Below are 13353 nucleotides of genomic sequence, written 5' to 3'. Positions count from 1 at the left end.
ATTATTCGTTTTATACGATGGAAAAACTGTTGTATTTATATTGTATTTTATGCTTCTAGCGTTGACTTCTAAGGCACTATCTATTCGATCTGGTGGAGCAACACACTAGAGAGAAGCCTAGGTTGCCCGGAACGTAGAATTGACCATCACTTTCAAACTGGTTGCAATTACTCCTGTTATATGAGGGAAACACTGTTGTATTTTTTTTGCATTTTATGGTTCGGGCGTTGACTTCTAAGGCCCTAAGTATTCAATCCGTTGGAGCAACGCCCTAGGGTGAAGCCTAGGTTGCTCGGAAAGTAGAAATGACCATAAGTTTCATACTGGTTCCAATTATTCGTTTTATACGATGGAAAAACTGTTGTATTTATATTGTATTTTATGCTTCTGGCGTTGACTTCTAAGGCACTATCTATTCGATCTGGTATAGCAACGCCCTAGAGAGAAGCCTAGGTTGCCCGGAACGTAGAAATGACCATTACTTTCACACTGGTTGCAATTATTCGTTTTATACGATGGAAAAGCTGTTGTATTTATATCGTATTTTATGCTTCTGGCGTTGACTTCTTAGGCCGTAACTATTCGGTCTGGTGGACCAACGCCCTGGAGTGAAACCTAGGTTGCCCGTAACGTAGAATTGGCCATCACTTTCAAACTGGTTGCAATTATTCCTGTTATATGATGGAAACACTGTTGTACTTTTTTTGCATTTTATGGTTCGGGCGTTGACTTCTAAGGCCCTAACTATTCAACCCGTTGGAGCAACGCCCTAGGGTGAAGCCTAGATTGCTCGGAAAGTAGAAATGAGCATATGCTTCATACTGGTTGCAATTATTTGTTTCATACGATGGAAAAACTGTTGTATTTATATTGTATTTTATGCTTCTGGCGTTGACTTCTAAGGCACTAACTATTCGATCTGGTGGAGCAACGCCCTACAGTGAAGCCTAGGTTGCGCGGAACGTAGAAATGACCATAACTTTCACACTGGTAGCAATTATTCCTGTTATATTATGGACACACTGTTGTATTTTTTTTGCATTTTATGATTCGGGCGTAGACTTCTAAGGCCCTAACTATTCAATCTGTTGGAGCAACGCCCTAGGGTGAAGCCTAGGTTACTCGGAAAGTAGAAATGAGCATATGCTTCATACTGGTTGCAATTATTTGTTTCATACGATGGAAAAACTGTTGTATTTATATTGTATTTTATGCTTCTGGCGTTGACTTCTTAGGCCGTAACTATTCGGTCTGGTGGACCAACGCCCTGGAGTGAAACCTAGGTTGCCCGTAACGTAGAATTGGCCATCACTTTCAAACTGGTTGCAATTATTCCTGTTATATGATGGAAACACTGTTGTACTTTTTTTGCATTTTATGGTTCGGGCGTTGACTTCTAAGGCCCTAACTATTCAACCCGTTGGAGCAACGCCCTAGGGTGAAGCCTAGATTGCTCGGAAAGTAGAAATGAGCATATGCTTCATACTGGTTGCAATTATTTGTTTCATACGATGGAAAAACTGTTGTATTTATATTGTATTTTATGCTTCTGGCGTTGACTTCTAAGGCACTAACTATTCGATCTGGTGGAGCAACGCCCTACAGTGAAGCCTAGGTTGCGCGGAACGTAGAAATGACCATAACTTTCACACTGGTAGCAATTATTCCTGTTATATTATGGACACACTGTTGTATTTTTTTTGCATTTTATGATTCGGGCGTAGACTTCTAAGGCCCTAACTATTCAATCTGTTGGAGCAACGCCCTAGGGTGAAGCCTAGGTTACTCGGAAAGTAGAAATGACCATAAGTTTCATACTGGTTGCAATTATTCGTTTTATACGATGGAAAAACTGTTGTATTTATATCGTGTTTTATGCTTCTGGCGTTGATTCCTTAGGCCGTCGCTATTCGGTCTGGTGGAGCAACGCCCTAGAGTGAAGCCTAGGTTGCCCGGAACGTAGAATTGGCCATCACTTTCAAACTGGTTGCAATTATTCCTGATATATGATGGGAACACTGTTGTATTTTTTTTGCTTTTTATGGTTCGGGCGTTGACTTCTAAGGCCCTAACTATTCAAACTGTTGGAGCAATGCCCTAGGGTGAAGCCTAGGTTGCTCGGAAAGTAGAAATGACCATAAGTTTCATACTGGTTGCAATTATTCGTTTTATACGATGGAAAAACTGTTGTATTTATATTGTATTTTATGCTTCTAGCGTTGACTTCTAAGGCACTATCTATTCGATCTGGTGGAGCAACACACTAGAGAGAAGCCTAGGTTGCCCGGAACGTAGAATTGACCATCACTTTCAAACTGGTTGCAATTACTCCTGTTATATGAGGGAAACACTGTTGTATTTTTTTTGCATTTTATGGTTCGGGCGTTGACTTCTAAGGCCCTAAGTATTCAATCCGTTGGAGCAACGCCCTAGGGTGAAGCCTAGGTTGCTCGGAAAGTAGAAATGACCATAAGTTTCATACTGGTTGCAATTATTTGTTTCATACGATGGAAAAACTGTTGTATTTATATTGTATTTTATGCTTCTGGCGTTGACTTCTAAGGCGCTAACTATTCGATCTGGTGGAGCAACGCCCTAGAGTGAAGCCTAGGTTGCCCGGAACGTAGAATTGGCCATCACTTTCAAACTGGTCGCAATTATTCCTGTTATATGATTGAAACACTGTTGTATTTTTTTTGCATTTTATGGTTTGGGCTTAGACTTCTAAGGCCCTAACTATTCAATCTGTTGGAGCAACGCCCTAGGGTGAAGCCTAGGTTGCTCGGAAAGTAGAAATGACCATAAGTTTCATGCTGCTTGCAATTATTCATTTTATACGATGGAAAAACTGTTGTATTTATATTGTATTTTATGCTTCTGGCGTTGACTTCTAAGGCACTATCTATTCGATCTGGTATAGCAACGCCCTAGAGAGAAGCCTAGGTTGCCCGGAACGTAGAAATGACCATTACTTTCACACTGGTTGCAATTATTCGTTTTATACGATGGAAAAGCTGTTGTATTTATATCGTATTTTATGCTTCTGGCGTTGACTTCTTAGGCCGTAACTATTCGGTCTGGTGGACCAACGCCCTGGAGTGAAACCTAGGTTGCCCGTAACGTAGAATTGGCCATCACTTTCAAACTGGTTGCAATTATTCCTGTTATATGATGGAAACACTGTTGTACTTTTTTTGTATTTTATGGTTCGGGCGTTGACTTCTAAGGCCCTAACTATTCAACCCGTTGGAGCAACGCCCTAGGGTGAAGCCTAGATTGCTCGGAAAGTAGAAATGAGCATATGCTTCATACTGGTTGCAATTATTTGTTTCATACGATGGAAAAACTGTTGTAGTTATATTGTATTTTATTTTTCTGGCGTTGACTTCTAAGGCACTAACTATTCGATCTGGTGGAGCAACGCCCTACAGTGAAGCCTAGGTTGCGCGGAACGTAGAAATGACCATAACTTTCACACTGGTAGCAATTATTCCTGTTATATTATGGACACACTGTTGTATTTTTTTTGCATTTTATGATTCGGGCGTAGACTTCTAAGGCCCTAACTATTCAATCTGTTGGAGCAACGCCCTAGGGTGAAGCCTAGGTTACTCGGAAAGTAGAAATGACCTTAAGTTTCATACTGGTTGCAATTATTCGTTTTATACGATGGAAAAACTGTTGTAATAATATCGTGTTTTATGCTTCTGGCGTTGATTCCTTAGGCCGTCGCTATTCGGTCTGGTGGAGCAACGCCCTAGAGTGAAGCCTAGGTAGCCCGGAACGTAGAATTGGCCATCACTTTCAAACTGGTTGCAATTATTCCTGATATATGATGGGAACACTGTTGTATTTTTTTTGCTTTTTATGGTTCGGGCGTTGACTTCTAAGGCCCTAACTACTCAATCTGTTGGAGCAATGCCCTAGGGTGAAGCCTAGGTTGCTCGGAAAGTAGAAAAGACCATAAGTTTCATACTGGTTGCAATTATTCGTTTTATACGATGGAAAAACTGTTGTATTTATATTGTATTTTATGCTTCTAGCGTTGACTTCTAAGGCACTATCTATTCGATCTGGTGGAGCAACACACTAGAGAGAAGCCTAGGTTGCCCGGAACGTAGAATTGACCATCACTTTCAAACTGGTTGCAATTACTCCTGTTATATGAGGGAAACACTGTTGTATTTTTTTTGCATTTTATGGTTCGGGCGTTGACTTCTAAGGCCCTAAGTATTCAATCCGTTGGAGCAACGCCCTAGGGTGAAGCCTAGGTTGCTCGGAAAGTAGAAATGACCATAAGTTTCATACTGGTTGCAATTATTTGTTTCATACGATGGAAAAACTGTTGTATTTATCTTGTATTTTATGCTTCTGGCGTTGACTTCTAAGGCGCTAACTATTCGATCTGGTGGAGCAACGCCCTAGAGTGAAGCCTAGGTTGCCCGGAACGTAGAATTGGCCATCACTTTCAAACTGGTCGCAATTATTCCTGTTATATGATTGAAACACTGTTGTATTTTTTTTGCATTTTATGGTTTGGGCTTAGACTTCTAAGGCCCTAACTATTCAATCTGTTGGAGCAACGCCCTAGGGTGAAGCCTAGGTTGCTCGGAAAGTAGAAATGACCATAAGTTTCATGCTGCTTGCAATTATTCATTTTATACGATGGAAAAACTGTTGTATTTATATTGTATTTTATGCTTCTAGCCTTGACTTCTAAGGCACTATCTATTCGATCTGGTGGAACAATACCCTGGATTGAATCCTAGGTTGCCCGGAACGTAGAATTGGCCATCACTTTCAAACTGGTTGCAATTATTCGTTATACACGATGGAAACACTGTTGTATTTTTATTGCATTTTATGCCTCGGGCGTTGACTTCTAAAGCCCTAACTATTCAATCTGTTGGAGCAACGCCCTAGCGTGAAGCCTAGGTTGCTCGGAAAGTAGAAATGACCATCAGTTTCATACTGGCTGCAATTATTCGTTTTATACGATGGAGAAACTGTTGTATTTTTATTGCATTTTATGCTTCTGGCGATCACTTCTTAGGCCCTAACTATTCGATCTGGTGGAACAAGGGCCTAGGGTGAAGCCTAGCTTGCCCGGAACGTAGAAATGACCATTACTTTCACACTGTTTGCAATTATTCCTTTTATACGATAGAAAAGCTGTTGTATTTATATCGTATTTTATGCTTCTGGCGTTTACTTCTAAGGACCTAACTATTCGATCTGGTGGAGCAACGCCCTAGAGTGATTCCTAGGTTGCTCGGAATGTAGAACCGACCATAACTTTCACACTGGTTGCAATTATTCGTTTTATACGATGGAAACGCTGTTGTATTTATATTGTATTTTATGCTTCTGGCGTTGACTTCTAAGGCACTAACTATTCGATCTGGTGGAACAACGCCCTATGGTGAAGCCTCTGTTGACCGCAACGTAGAAATGACCATAACTTTCACACCGGTAGCAATTATTCGTTTTACACGATGGAAAAACTGTTCTTCTTATTTTGTATTTTATGCATCGGGCGTTGACTTCTAAGGCCCTAACTATTCAATCTGTTGGAGCAACGCCCTAGGGTGAAGCCTAGGTTGCCCGGAAAGTAGAAATGACGTTAACTTTCACACTGGTTGCTATTATTCGTTCTATACGATGGAAAAACTGTTATATTTATATTGTATTTTATGCTTCTGGCGATGCCATCTTAGGCCCTAACTGTTCGATCTGGTGGAACAACGCCCTAGAGTGAAGACTAGGTTACCCGGAACGTAGAAATGACCAGTACTTTCACACTGTTTGCAGTTATTCCTGCTATACGATGGAAAAACTGTTGCATCTTTATTGAATTTTATGCTTCTGGCGTTGATTTCTAAGGCCCTAACTATTCGATCTGGTGGAGCAACGCCATAGAGTGAAGCCTGGGTTGCCGGGAACGTAGAAATGACCATAACTTTCATACTGGTTGAAATTATTCGTTTTATACGATGGAAAAACTGTTATATTTATATTGTATTTTATGCTTCTGGCGTTGATTTCTTAGGCCCTAACTATTCAATCTGGTGGAACAACGCCCTAGAGTGAGGCCTAGGTTGCCCGGAACGTAGAAATGACCATCACTTCCATACTGGTAATAATTATTTGTCTTATACGATGGAAAAACTGTTGTGGTTATATTGTATTTTATGCTTCTGGCGTTGACTTCTAATGCACTAACTATTCGATCTGGTGGAGCAACGCCATAGAGTGAAGCCTAGGCTGCCCGGAACGTAGAAACGACCATCACTTTCAAACTTGTTGCAATTATTCCTGTTATAGGATGGAAAGACTGTTGTATTTTTTTTGCATTTTATGGTTTGGGCTTAGACTTCTAAGGCCCTAACTATTCAATCTGTTGGAGCAACGCCCTAGGGTGAAGCCTAGGTTGCTCGGAAAGTAGAAATGACCATAAGTTTCATACTGGTTGCAATTATTCGTTTTATACGATGGAAAAACTGTTGTATTTATATTGTATTTTATGCTTCTAGCGTTGACTTCTAAGGCACTATCTATTCGATCTGGTGGAGCAACACACTAGAGAGAAGCCTAGGTTGCCCGGAACGTAGAATTGACCATCACTTTCAAACTGGTTGCAATTACTCCTGTTATATGAGGGAAACACTGTTGTATTTTTTTTGCATTTTATGGTTCGGGCGTTGACTTCTAAGGCCCTAAGTATTCAATCCGTTGGAGCAACGCCCTAGGGTGAAGCCTAGGTTGCTCGGAAAGTAGAAATGACCATAAGTTTCATACTGGTTGCAATTATTTGTTTCATACGATGGAAAAACTGTTGTATTTATATTGTATTTTATGCTTCTGGCGTTGACTTCTAAGGCGCTAACTATTCGATCTGGTGGAGCAACGCCCTAGAGTGAAGCCTAGGTTGCCCGGAACGTAGAATTGGCCATCACTTTCAAACTGGTCGCAATTATTCCTGTTATATGATTGAAACACTGTTGTATTTTTTTTGCATTTTATGGTTTGGGCTTAGACTTCTAAGGCCCTAACTATTCAATCTGTTGGAGCAACGCCCTAGGGTGAAGCCTAGGTTGCTCGGAAAGTAGAAATGACCATAAGTTTCATGCTGCTTGCAATTATTCATTTTATACGATGGAAAAACTGTTGTATTTATATTGTATTTTATGCTTCTAGCCTTGACTTCTAAGGCACTATCTATTCGATCTGGTGGAACAATACCCTGGATTGAATCCTAGGTTGCCCGGAACGTAGAATTGGCCATCACTTTCAAACTGGTTGCAATTATTCGTTATACACGATGGAAACACTGTTGTATTTTTATTGCATTTTATGCCTCGGGCGTTGACTTCTAAAGCCCTAACTATTCAATCTGTTGGAGCAACGCCCTAGCGTGAAGCCTAGGTTGCTCGGAAAGTAGAAATGACCATCAGTTTCATACTGGCTGCAATTATTCGTTTTATACGATGGAGAAACTGTTGTATTTTTATTGCATTTTATGCTTCTGGCGATCACTTCTTAGGCCCTAACTATTCGATCTGGTGGAACAAGGGCCTAGGGTGAAGCCTAGCTTGCCCGGAACGTAGAAATGACCATTACTTTCACACTGTTTGCAATTATTCCTTTTATACGATAGAAAAGCTGTTGTATTTATATCGTATTTTATGCTTCTGGCGTTTACTTCTAAGGACCTAACTATTCGATCTGGTGGAGCAACGCCCTAGAGTGATTCCTAGGTTGCTCGGAATGTAGAACCGACCATAACTTTCACACTGGTTGCAATTATTCGTTTTATACGATGGAAACGCTGTTGTATTTATATTGTATTTTATGCTTCTGGCGTTGACTTCTAAGGCACTAACTATTCGATCTGGTGGAACAACGCCCTATGGTGAAGCCTCTGTTGACCGCAACGTAGAAATGACCATAACTTTCACACCGGTAGCAATTATTCGTTTTACACGATGGAAAAACTGTTCTTCTTATTTTGTATTTTATGCATCGGGCGTTGACTTCTAAGGCCCTAACTATTCAATCTGTTGGAGCAACGCCCTAGGGTGAAGCCTAGGTTACCCGGAACGTAGAAATGACCAGTACTTTCACACTGTTTGCAGTTATTCCTGCTATACGATGGAAAAACTGTTGCATCTTTATTGAATTTTATGCTTCTGGCGTTGATTTCTAAGGCCCTAACTATTCGATCTGGTGGAGCAACGCCATAGAGTGAAGCCTGGGTTGCCGGGAACGTAGAAATGACCATAACTTTCATACTGGTTGAAATTATTCGTTTTATACGATGGAAAAACTGTTATATTTATATTGTATTTTATGCTTCTGGCGTTGATTTCTTAGGCCCTAACTATTCAATCTGGTGGAACAACGCCCTAGAGTGAGGCCTAGGTTGCCCGGAACGTAGAAATGACCATCACTTCCATACTGGTAATAATTATTTGTCTTATACGATGGAAAAACTGTTGTGGTTATATTGTATTTTATGCTTCTGGCGTTGACTTCTAATGCACTAACTATTCGATCTGGTGGAGCAACGCCATAGAGTGAAGCCTAGGCTGCCCGGAACGTAGAAACGACCATCACTTTCAAACTTGTTGCAATTATTCCTGTTATAGGATGGAAAGACTGTTGTATTTTTATTGTATTTTATGCTTCAGGCGTTGACTTCTGAGGCTGTAGCTATTCGATGTGGTGGAAGAACGCCATAGAGTAAAGCCTGGGTAGCCGGGAACGTAGAAATGACCATAACTTTCATACTGGTTGCAATTATTCGTTTTATATGATGGAATAGCTGTTGTATTTATATTGTATTTTATGCAGCTGGCGTTCACATCTTAGGGCCTAACTATTCGTTCTGGTGGAACAACGACCTGGGGTGAAGCCTAGGTTGCCCGGAACGTAGAAATGACCATAACTTTCACACTGGTTGCTATTATTCGTTTTATACGACGGAAAAAGTGTTATACTTATATAGTATTTTATGCTTCTGGCGTTGCCTTCTTAGGCCCTAACTGTTCGATCTGGTGGAACAACGCCCTAGAGTGAAGCCTAAGTTACCCGGAACGTAGAAATGACCAGTACTTTCACACTGTTTGCAGTTATTCCTGCTATACGATGGAAAAACTGTTGCATATTTATTGAATTTTATGCTTCTGGCGCTGACTTCTAAGGCTCTAACTATTCTATCTGGTGGATCAACGCCCTAGAGTGAAGCCTAGGTTGCTCGGAATGTAGAAATGACCATAACATTCACGCTGGTTGAAATTATTCGTTTTATACGATGGAAAAACTGTTATATTCATATTGAATTTTATGCTTCTGGCGTTGATTTCTTAGGCCCTAACTATTCAATCTGGTGGAACAACGCCCTAGAGTGAGTCCTAGGTTGCCCGGAACGTAGAAATGACCATCACTTCCATACTGGTAGCAATTATTCGTTTTATACGACGGAAAAACTGTTGTGTTTATATTGTATTTTATGCATCTGGCGTTGACTTCTAAGGCACTAACTATTCGATCTGGTGGAGCAACGCCCTAGAGTGAAGCCTAGGTTGCCCGGAACGTAGAAATGACCATCACTTTCAAACTGGTTGCAATTATTCCTGTTATAGGATGGAAAGACTGTTGTATTTTCGTTGTAGTTTATGCTTCAGGAGTTGACTTCTGAGCCCGTAGCTATTCGATGTGGTGGAAGAACGCCATAGAGTGAAGCCTGGGTTGCCCGGAACGTAGAAATGACCATAACTTTCATACTGGGTGCAATTATTCGTTTTATATGATGGAAGAACTGTTGTATTTATATTGCAGTTTATGCTGCTGGTGTTCACTTCTTAGGCCCTAACTATTCGATCTGGTGGAACAACGACCTGGGGTGAAGCCTAGGTTGCCCGGAACGTAGAAATGACCATCACTTTCACACGGGTTGCAATTATTCCTGTTATATGATGGAAAAACTGTTGTATTTTTATTGCATTTTATACTTCGGGCATTGACTTATAAGGTCCTAACTATTCAATCTGTTAGAGCAACGCCCTAGGGTGAATCCTAGGTTGCCCGGAAAGTAGGAATGACGTTAACTTTCATACTGGTTGCAATTATTCGTTTTATAAGATGGAAAAACAGTTGTATTTATATTGTATTTTATGCTTCTGGCATTGCCTTCTTAGGCCCTAACTGTTCGATCTGGTGGAACAGCGCCCTAGAGTGAAGCCTAGGTTATCCGGAACGTAGAAATGACCATGACTTCCACACGGGTTGCAATTATTCCTGTTATAGGATGGAAAGACTGTTGTATTTTTATTGTATTTTATGCTTCAGGCGTTGACCTCTGAGGCCGTAGCTATTCGATGTGGTGGAAAAACGCCATAGACTGAAGCCTAGGTTGCCCGGAACGTAGAAATGACTATAACTTTCATACTGGTAGCAATTATTCGTTTTATATGATGGAAGAACTGTTGTATTTATATTGTATTTTATGCAGCTGGCGTTCACATCTTAGGGCCTAACTATTCGTTCTGGTGGAACAACGACCTGGGGTGAAGCCTAGGTTGCCCGGAACGTAGAAATGACCATAACTTTCACACTGGTTGCTATTATTCGTTTTATACGATGGAAAAAGTGTTAAATTTATATTGTATTTAATGCTTCTGGCGATGCCTTCTTAGGCCCTAACTGTTCGATCTGGTGGAACAACGCCCTAGGGTGAAGCCTAGGTTACCCGGAACGTAGAAATGACCAGTACTTTCACACTGTTTGCAGTTATTCCTGCTATACGATGGAAAAACTGTTGCATATTTATTGAATTTTATGCCTCTGGCGCTGACTTCTAAGGCTCTAACTATTCTATCTGGTGGATCAACGCCCTAGAGTGAAGCCTAGGTTGCTCGGAATGTAGAAATGACCATAAGCATTCACGCTGGTTGAAATTATTCGTTTTATACGATGGAAAAACTGTCATATTTGTATTGAATTTTATGCTTCTGGCGTTGATTTCTTAGGCCCAGCTATTCAATCTGGTGGAACAACGCCCTAGAGTGAGGCCTAGGTTGCCCGGAACGTAGAAATGACCATCACTTCCATACTGGTAGCAATTATTCGTTTTATACGATGGAAACGCTGTTGTATTTATATTGTATTTTATGCTTCTGGCGTTGACTTCTAAGGCACTAACTATTCGATCTGGTGGAACAACGCCCTATGGTGAAGCCTATGTTGACCGCAACGTAGAAATGACCATAACTTTCACACCGGTAGCAATTATTCGTTTTACACGATGGAAAAACTGTTCTTCTTATTTTGTATTTTATGCATCGGGCGTTGACTTCTAAGGCCCTAACTATTCAATCTGTTGGAGCAACGCCCTAGGGTGAAGCCTAGGTTGCCCGGAAAGTAGAAATGACGTTAACTTTCACACTGGTTGCTATTATTCGTTCTATACGATGGAAAAACTGTTAGATTTATATTGTATTTTATGCTTCTGGCGATGCCATCTTAGGCCCTAACTGTTCGATCTGGTGGAACAACGCCCTAGAGTGAAGACTAGGTTACCCGGAACGTAGAAATGACCAGTACTTTCACACTGTTTGCAGTTATTCCTGCTATACGATGGAAAAACTGTTGCATCTTTATTGAATTTTATGCTTCTGGCGTTGATTTCTAAGGCCCTAACTATTCGATCTGGTAGAGCAACGCCATAGAGTGAAGCCTGGGTTGCCGGGAACGTAGAAATGACCATAACTTTCATACTGGTTGAAATTATTCGTTTTATACGATGGAAAAACTGTTATATTTATATTGTATTTTATGCCTCTGGCGTTGATTTCTTAGGCCCTAACTATTCAATCTGGTGGAACAACGCCCTAGAGTGAGGCCTAGGTTGCCCGGAACGTAGAAATGACCATCACTTCCATACTGGTAATAATTATTTGTCTTATACGATGGAAAAACTGTTGTGGTTATATTGTATTTTATGCTTCTGGCGTTGACTTCTAAGGCACTAACTATTCGATCTGGTGGAGCAACGCCATAGAGTGAAGCCTAGGCTGCCCGGAACGTAGAAACGACCATCACTTTCAAACTTGTTGCAATTATTCCTGTTATAGGATGGAAAGACTGTTGTATTTTTATTGTATTTTATGCTTCAGGCGTTGACTTCTGAGGCTGTAGCTATTCGATGTGGTGGAAGAACGCCATAGAGTAGTGCCTGGGTAGCCGGGAACGTAGAAATGACCATAACTTTCATACTGGTTGCAATTATTCGTTTTATATGATGGAATAGCTGTTGTATTTATATTGTATTTTATGCAGCTGGCGTTCACATCTTAGGGCCTAACTATTCGTTCTGGTGGAACAACGACCTGGGGTGAAGCCTAGGTTGCCCGGAACGTAGAAATGACCATAACTTTCACACTGGTTGCTATTATTCGTTTTATACGACGGAAAAAGTGTTATATTTATATAGTATTTTATGCTTCTGGCGTTGCCTTCTTAGGCCCTAACTGTTCGATCTGGTGGAACAACGCCCTAGAGTGAAGCCTAAGTTACCCGGAACGTAGAAATGACCAGTACTTTCACACTGTTTGCAGTTATTCCTGCTATACGATGGAAAAACTGTTGCATATTTATTCAATTTTATGCTTCTGGCGCTGACTTCTAAGGCTCTAACTATTCTATCTGGTGGATCAACGCCCTAGAGTGAAGCCTAGGTTGCTCGGAATGTAGAAATGACCATAACATTCACGCTGGTTGAAATTATTCGTTTTATACGATGGAAAAACTGTTATATTTATATTGAATTTTATGCTTCTGGCGTTGATTTCTTAGGCCCTAACTATTCAATCTGGTGGAACAACGCCCTAGAGTGAGTCCTAGGTTGCCCGGAACGTAGAAATGACCATCACTTCCATACTGGTAGCAATTATTCGTTTTATACGACGGAAAAACTGTTGTGTTTATATTGTATTTTATGCATCTGGCGTTGACTTCTAAGGCACTAACTATTCGATCTGGTGGAGCAACGCCCTAGAGTGAAGCCTAGGTTGCCCGGAACGTAGAAATGACCATCACTTTCAAACTGGTTGCAATTATTCCTGTTATAGGATGGAAAGACTGTTGTATTTTCGTTGTAGTTTATGCTTCAGGCGTTGACTTCTGAGCCCGTAGCTATTCGATGTGGTGGAAGAACGCCATAGAGTGAAGCCTGGGTTTCCCGGAACGTAGAAATGACCATAACTTTCATACTGGGTGCAATTATTCGTTTTATATGATGGAAGAACTGTTGTATTTATATTGCAGTTTATGCTGCTGGCGTTCACTTCTTAG

Source organism: Calliopsis andreniformis, unplaced genomic scaffold, assembly GCF_051401765.1.
Source record: "Calliopsis andreniformis isolate RMS-2024a unplaced genomic scaffold, iyCalAndr_principal scaffold0004, whole genome shotgun sequence".
Taxonomy (NCBI): Eukaryota; Metazoa; Arthropoda; class Insecta; order Hymenoptera; family Andrenidae; genus Calliopsis; species Calliopsis andreniformis.
Note: the sequence above shows the minus strand (reverse complement) of the source record.